Here is a 6,233-nt window from a genome sequence, read left to right as displayed (position 1 = left end):
ATTGTATTTGATTTAGGTGTAGTTGTCTAACGACGCGATTATTCTTCTATCAGCTGCGCGAAACTGAAAAACTTTATCGAGCATAGAAAGCTGCTGAGGCATGTAGGAACTAGCATCAGAAAACATAGTCTAGCGCCGAGGATTTGACTCTGGCGCCAGGCGACACTCCTGTCTCCAGGCGCCAGAGCCAAATTGCGGCGCCGGCCTCTATTCGCTGGCGTGAAGTTCTTCCAATACTGAGCCAAAAATATGCGTTCTAATTTTGACCAGTTTTTAGCATTGTTTGCTCAATCCTACTTCCTGATTGAGTTTTTCTCACTTTTCTAAAACCCATATGTGTTCTACATATGGACATAACCCTCTGGGAATTCATGCTCCATCTACTTGATTGAACGCTCTGTGCAACAAAGGGTCACTAGTAGAAAAAGTGTTATTTGTAACCGGCAAAATTGACTTTTTGTAACTGGCATTGTTGGTTGCGAATGCCACCATTACAACTAGTGAAAAGTATTCGTAACCGGCTAATGTTAGTTACAAATAATGTAATATTCGTAACTGACTTAACCTAACGCTAGTTACAAAAAGTCTATTTTCCAAGTTAGAAAGCATACTATTAATAACTGGCATTAAGTTACGCCGGTTACAATTAGGGTATTATTAGTAACTGGCAAATCTTAACGCCGGTTATAGCATTTTATTTTATTTAAAATAAAATGGCAGTAGTAGTCGATGCCCCTACTGCCATTACCTTCGCTACATTTTTTTTAATGTGAAGCACCATAAATTATTAACCCAGCTTTTATACAGTAATAAATACAATGATTATTATAATTTAAACCACGTAAGGTCCAATTTATTAATCAACATCGATCTACATCACCACTTATAACATATAGAAAATGATGTACTTGTAATTACAAATATGTCACCAACTTTCAACTACAAAGGACACGTATGTCATCCTAAAAGAACAGAGTGATAAGAGTGCCATTATCACGGAAAGTAACATGGTCTACTTGAAAGAATTAATTATAAGTTAGTGAAGGGTGCAAAATACTGTAAGTACCACAGGTGTCCTCATTGAATCGAAAAGGCCAAGAATAGCTCTGATTTGCTCGATCTATACTTGATTGTTTTTTCTTCCTCCGGAGACTCTTTCCACCCCTTTTATAAGAGCAACTGCCCTCATGGCTATAAATTCATCCGGTTTGACACCCAATTCTTCCATGTCAGCGAAGACCTGGGTTTTGCAAAGAGACATAAAATCTGATGCAATTGATAAATAGTAACCATACGAGTGTTAACAATTAACATATGCAAATTATGGATGTGTTTAAATGAACACATTAAACTCTATCTTTCAGTTTGTACTTGGATTAAACCAGACGGGAAAATATACCGTTGAGCACCCAAAAAAAAAACACAAGGATGCGTTCAAGTCTCAACAGTAAATCAAAGAATTCTAAATAGCACAGAAGTGAGGCAACACATACAAATAAAAACACATAACAAAGAAGCACATTGGCATGCATTCATTTTAAAGACGTTATGTAGAAACATTTCTCTTTTTTTATTTTAATCTTTTTTTTGGGGGGGTGAGGTGGAAGAGTTGTGCACAACTGCATATTGAAGCAACAATGTGATATTTGTTTAGCAGATGCAGTGGAGCAAAATGCCATTGCAGCACATACAAGTTAAGTTTTCTAGAGCAAAATGCCAATTTGGAGTGTACGCTCCCGTAGATGTTGGCCCTTACAGATCTGATGACGACAAACAAACCTTACTAATGACTATTTAAGCTCCTGGGCAAAGATGAAATGGGAGTTTTGGAGTAGGAATCACATAACTTCAAAGAATTATAAACTTGATGCAAACACCAAGTTCCTTAGTAGGAACACAACATGAAGCTGCTGGATTGAAACTTTGTAAAACTTTGGCATAAAGACTATATATACAAAGTTTATTTGTATGATTTAAGTCAGTAATCAGTATCTTTGGAAACATGTAGTACTCTGAAGCAATAGGAACTACTATGTGACTTTTGTCCATAAGGCCCACAAGGCCTTACGTCTTAGGCATGGTGGCAGGGGTGTTAAGTGTCAGAGTGTTAGCTCCACAATTGCTACACAAGCCATACCCTTATAATTGCAACACAAGCCATACCCTTACAATTACAAAGAAGCTATTATCTTTAAGATCCTTGCTTGCAAAGGTAGACATTTTATAGAGCCATTTTAATACAAAAATTGAAATTTTATCCTTTCGAGACATTTTCAAAGCAGATGAGCAGAGAATAACCAGACAACTACTCATGCACCTAACTCTAGTGGTATATCAATAGATTGTGGTACATGAACTACCATATTTTCCAACAAGACCAAAACTAGATTTAATTAAACTAGAAAAGATATACTTATTTCCAAGCTATACTTATTTCCAAGCTAGCTACCAAGATATACTTATTTCCAAGCTACCAAGATATATATATACCAATTGGAAAAAAATCATGAGAAAGAGGTCAGAACTACCTAACTAATTGTGGTGGATTTAAAGGCCTTTTTTGTATCTCAATCTAGTACAGAAGCATTAAAATATTAATATCCACAACCATTACTCATAATTAATTCAATGCAAACACCAGAATATGATCGTATACAATGTACCCGTACTAGTTTCATTGCAGACAATCTAATCTTCCCAGCATAATTTCCCAATGCCAGCAACATTTTAGTAGTATATTTTGTTTCTTTATTGTTCATTCTCCAAAACAAATCATAATTACAAGGGATACACTAAACCATACCTTATTCAACTTCTGAGAGGAATCGACTCCCCGCGACAACCACCCTCCGATAGCCTCCCTTACAACGGCAACAAGCCAAATAGGCTTGTTACAAAGATCTATCTTGAGCAGCTGGTCTCATTAACCTGAGGCGCTGCAACTTGTGGTGGGTATACGAGTTTTCTCATGGCGGACTGATACAATGGAAAGTATTAAAAGGGATACAGACTTCCCAGAGATCGGCACAGGTTGGGTAGCCTCTGATGGAATGCTGTAGACTCTGAACTGCCTCAAACCACTTGTTTTGATGCACCTGAATATATGTATGTATATGCCAACATATAAGGACAATGCATTTCAATATAAACACAAATACAAAATCTTCTCTTTCAAGTTTGATTGTTTTTCCCTTCAAGGATGCATGCGAAAGGAGCAACTATAACGAAAAAAAAAAAAAAATTACCATCAGCAAACCTAGTCTAGAAAATGCCCAAAAAGGCACGGGGTGACTTCCCGAACGCCTCCCTGCACAAAGCAATCTCTAAGCTCTCCTTTCCACTTTTGTCCAGTAAATCACACAATGCTTCCTTATAAAACCAAACAAAATGCACCTTAAATTCTATTCTAGAAAGCAGTAACAAAACAGAAAGCATAACTGCTAATCAAGGCATAATTGATAAATTGAATTGGCATTGAAAGCTAAGAGAACAAACCCCGGATTGCGAATCATCAGGATTAAGCTTAACAGCACACTGGTAGCATTTGAGAATTCTCTGAGTATCTAAACAAACACAACTATAGTAATGACCTAAAAATCTAAATGCTTCCCCATTTTGGGGGTTCAATTTAGCTACCTTGAGAAAATGCTCTGCGGCTTTTTTTTTCTCCATTCTTCTCCTCTTTCCCAAATCAATTTCCCTTGAAACCACCCCTATACAATCAGCAATTCAAGCTAATTTCGGCGAAACTATAATTATTTAAATCCAACAAAATTAACAATTGCAATCAAAACCCTAAAAAAGAGAGAAAATTTACAAGATTAAATTCAACATTTTTACGACATTGCAGCATCAAAATTGAGAAATTAATAAGGCCATATAAAATGATAACAAACAGAAATAAATTAAATTGAGAAACAAAAACTACTAGATTTTCGGTGAGTGACGCCACCAGAGATGAAATCATGGCTGAATGTTGCAAAGACCTTTCAACTTTTTCTTTACAAAGATCCAACCTTTTGATTATTCCTCAAAAATCCAACCTTTCAACTTTTTCTTTACAAAGATCCAACCTTTTGATTATTCCTCAAAAATCCAACCTTTATACCCCTCCTTCCCCAACAGGTCCATTTTACTTGTGACCTGATAAACAGGTTAAAAAAGTATTTTATTTTATTTTTTTTTATTATTTTTGCATTTTCTCTTCTCACTCCTATTCTTTCTCACTCCTCTCCTCTCCTCTCACCTCAACCACCAACCCCACCTCCGTCACCACACTCAACACTTCTGCCGATTTCCACCAACCCTCAACGGCAACAAAGACGGCGATGTAAATAGCCCGAATATCAATGGATATCATGATCCGAATGACACGGTTGATCAACACAGCAGCATAAACAACGACCATGATTACTCTACAACTGAGAATGGGGTGAGAGCGCTGAATCTGATTGAAGATGAGGTGGAGAGAGAAATTGATGCTGAAATTGAAGAAGATCGAGGATGAACAGAGGATGGCGGTGGACTTGGATAGTGCGATGAGCAGAGCAATTGAGGAAGATGAGAGCCGGCGAAATGCCCCGTTGTCGCGTCGGAGAATGCAGTGAGAGTGATGGAAACTGGTGGCTGTGCGTTAAGAGTAGCGGGGTTGTGCGTTTGGATATGCGGGGCTGGGCGTTTTGGAGTTGCGAGGCTGTGCGTTTGGAGTTCCGGGGCTGGGCGTTTTGGAGTTGCAGGGTTTGGATTTGGACGGAGGTGGGGTTGGTGGCTGGGCGTGAGTGTTGGTGGCTGGGCAGTGGGGTTGGTGGCTGGGCGTGAGTGTTAGTGGCTGGGCGGTGGAGTTGGTGGCTGGGCAGTGGAGTTGGTGGCTGGGCGTGAGTGTTGGTGGCTGTGCTGGGTTCCGGTGGGCGGTGGGTTGGGGTGGTCAGGGAAGGGAGAGGGTGGAGCTGGTTTTCTGAATTTTTTTTTCTTTTTCTTTTAATTTTTTTTTGTTTTTTAATAATTAAAAAAATAATTAACCTATTAATAGCTGACACGTGGAATATGACTTACAAAAATCGGTCATCAACAGGTAATGGACCTATTGAAGAAGGAGGGGTATAAAGGTTGGATTTTTGACGAATAATCATAAGGTTGGATTTTTGTAAAGAAAAAGTTGAAAGGTTGGGCAAATGATTTAACTTATGGACAATTGAAGCGGTTAATAAGAACGGAGAGAATCACACTTACTAAAACCCTTTAGCGAATCAAAGTAATATCGTCATTACATAAAAAAAAATCGATACAAGTTGGGATTTTTTTTCTTGGAAGAACCCTAAATTGAGAAATCAGAATTCGAAAAAATGGGGAAAATAACAGATTTGCAAATTGGAAGAAAAATCAATGAATCATATTGTAGAGGAAGCTAAGAAATTGCAATTAAGTGATTAAGTTAGGGCTTGAATGAAAGAAGCAGAGAGAGAAAATTGGGCAAGTTTACTGAGATACGAGGAAATGAAAAAGGAAGTTAGGTCCCCTCAAAAGAAAATAAAGAATTTTTTCAATAAAAAAATTAAAAAAAAAAGAAGAGAGAAGTTAGGCGTAAGGTAAGGAAGGTTATTGGTAAGAGTGGTAACTGGCCTTGCTATAGCGCCTTACAACTAATAAGGTCAATAAGGATTGACTATAAATTTGTAACCGACCTTAATTATGTCGGTTACTAATTTACCAGAGATTCAATACAAGATTTACACATACACAGTTACACACACACGTACACAAAGCAGTAACACAAACAATAATCGTTTCTTAATTTTTTTTTTGTTTGAAATTATTCATCAAAACCTAATTTTCTTGGTTTTTAATAATCTAATTTCATTAAAAAAATTAATCAAGTAATTAAATAATACTAGCTACCTTAATTTTTTTTTAACCTTTAATCAAAATTTAAATGAATATTACTTTCCAAAAAAAAATAATGAAAATTAAATAAAATTAATAGAAAGTTGAAAACTAGAAACTTAATATTTGTTGCTTTTAAAAAAACAAAAATTTATTGTTAAACTTATTATTTATAACTAGCATTTGTAAGCTAGTTACAAAATTTTTGGTCAAATCACTACCAAAAAAATGAGAATAGGCAACACTTAAGATTGCAACACTTACAGAAATTTTCCTCTTAATAATCTAACGCAACAACATTTATTTGTTACCTTGAACTAAAGTAACGGAAAAAAAAAAAGTGTTACTCTAGA

At 36.5% G+C, this 6,233-nt stretch overlaps 1 long non-coding RNA gene across 2 annotated transcripts; it reads right to left on the bottom strand.

The window, feature by feature from the left end:
• Window positions 1-786: 786 nt before the first annotated feature.
• Window positions 787-5,623, bottom strand: LOC110683666. Of its 2 annotated transcripts, none has more exons than XR_002503650.1 (3): window positions 3,496-5,623; window positions 2,804-3,369; window positions 787-1,240 (listed from the first exon to the last, which is right to left on the bottom strand). It is a non-coding gene; the product is annotated as an uncharacterized LOC110683666 (long non-coding RNA). The 2 variants fall into 2 exon arrangements; XR_002503649.1 differs by having other exon boundaries at window positions 790-1,240; window positions 2,804-3,095; window positions 3,246-5,621.
• Window positions 5,624-6,233: the final 610 nt, after the last annotated feature.

The sequence above is a fragment of the Chenopodium quinoa genome, unplaced genomic scaffold (genome assembly GCF_001683475.1).
Source record: "Chenopodium quinoa cultivar QQ74 unplaced genomic scaffold, ASM168347v1, whole genome shotgun sequence".
NCBI lineage: Eukaryota > Viridiplantae > Streptophyta > Magnoliopsida > Caryophyllales > Amaranthaceae > Chenopodium > Chenopodium quinoa.
This window is presented reverse-complemented; position numbering and strand designations above follow the sequence as displayed.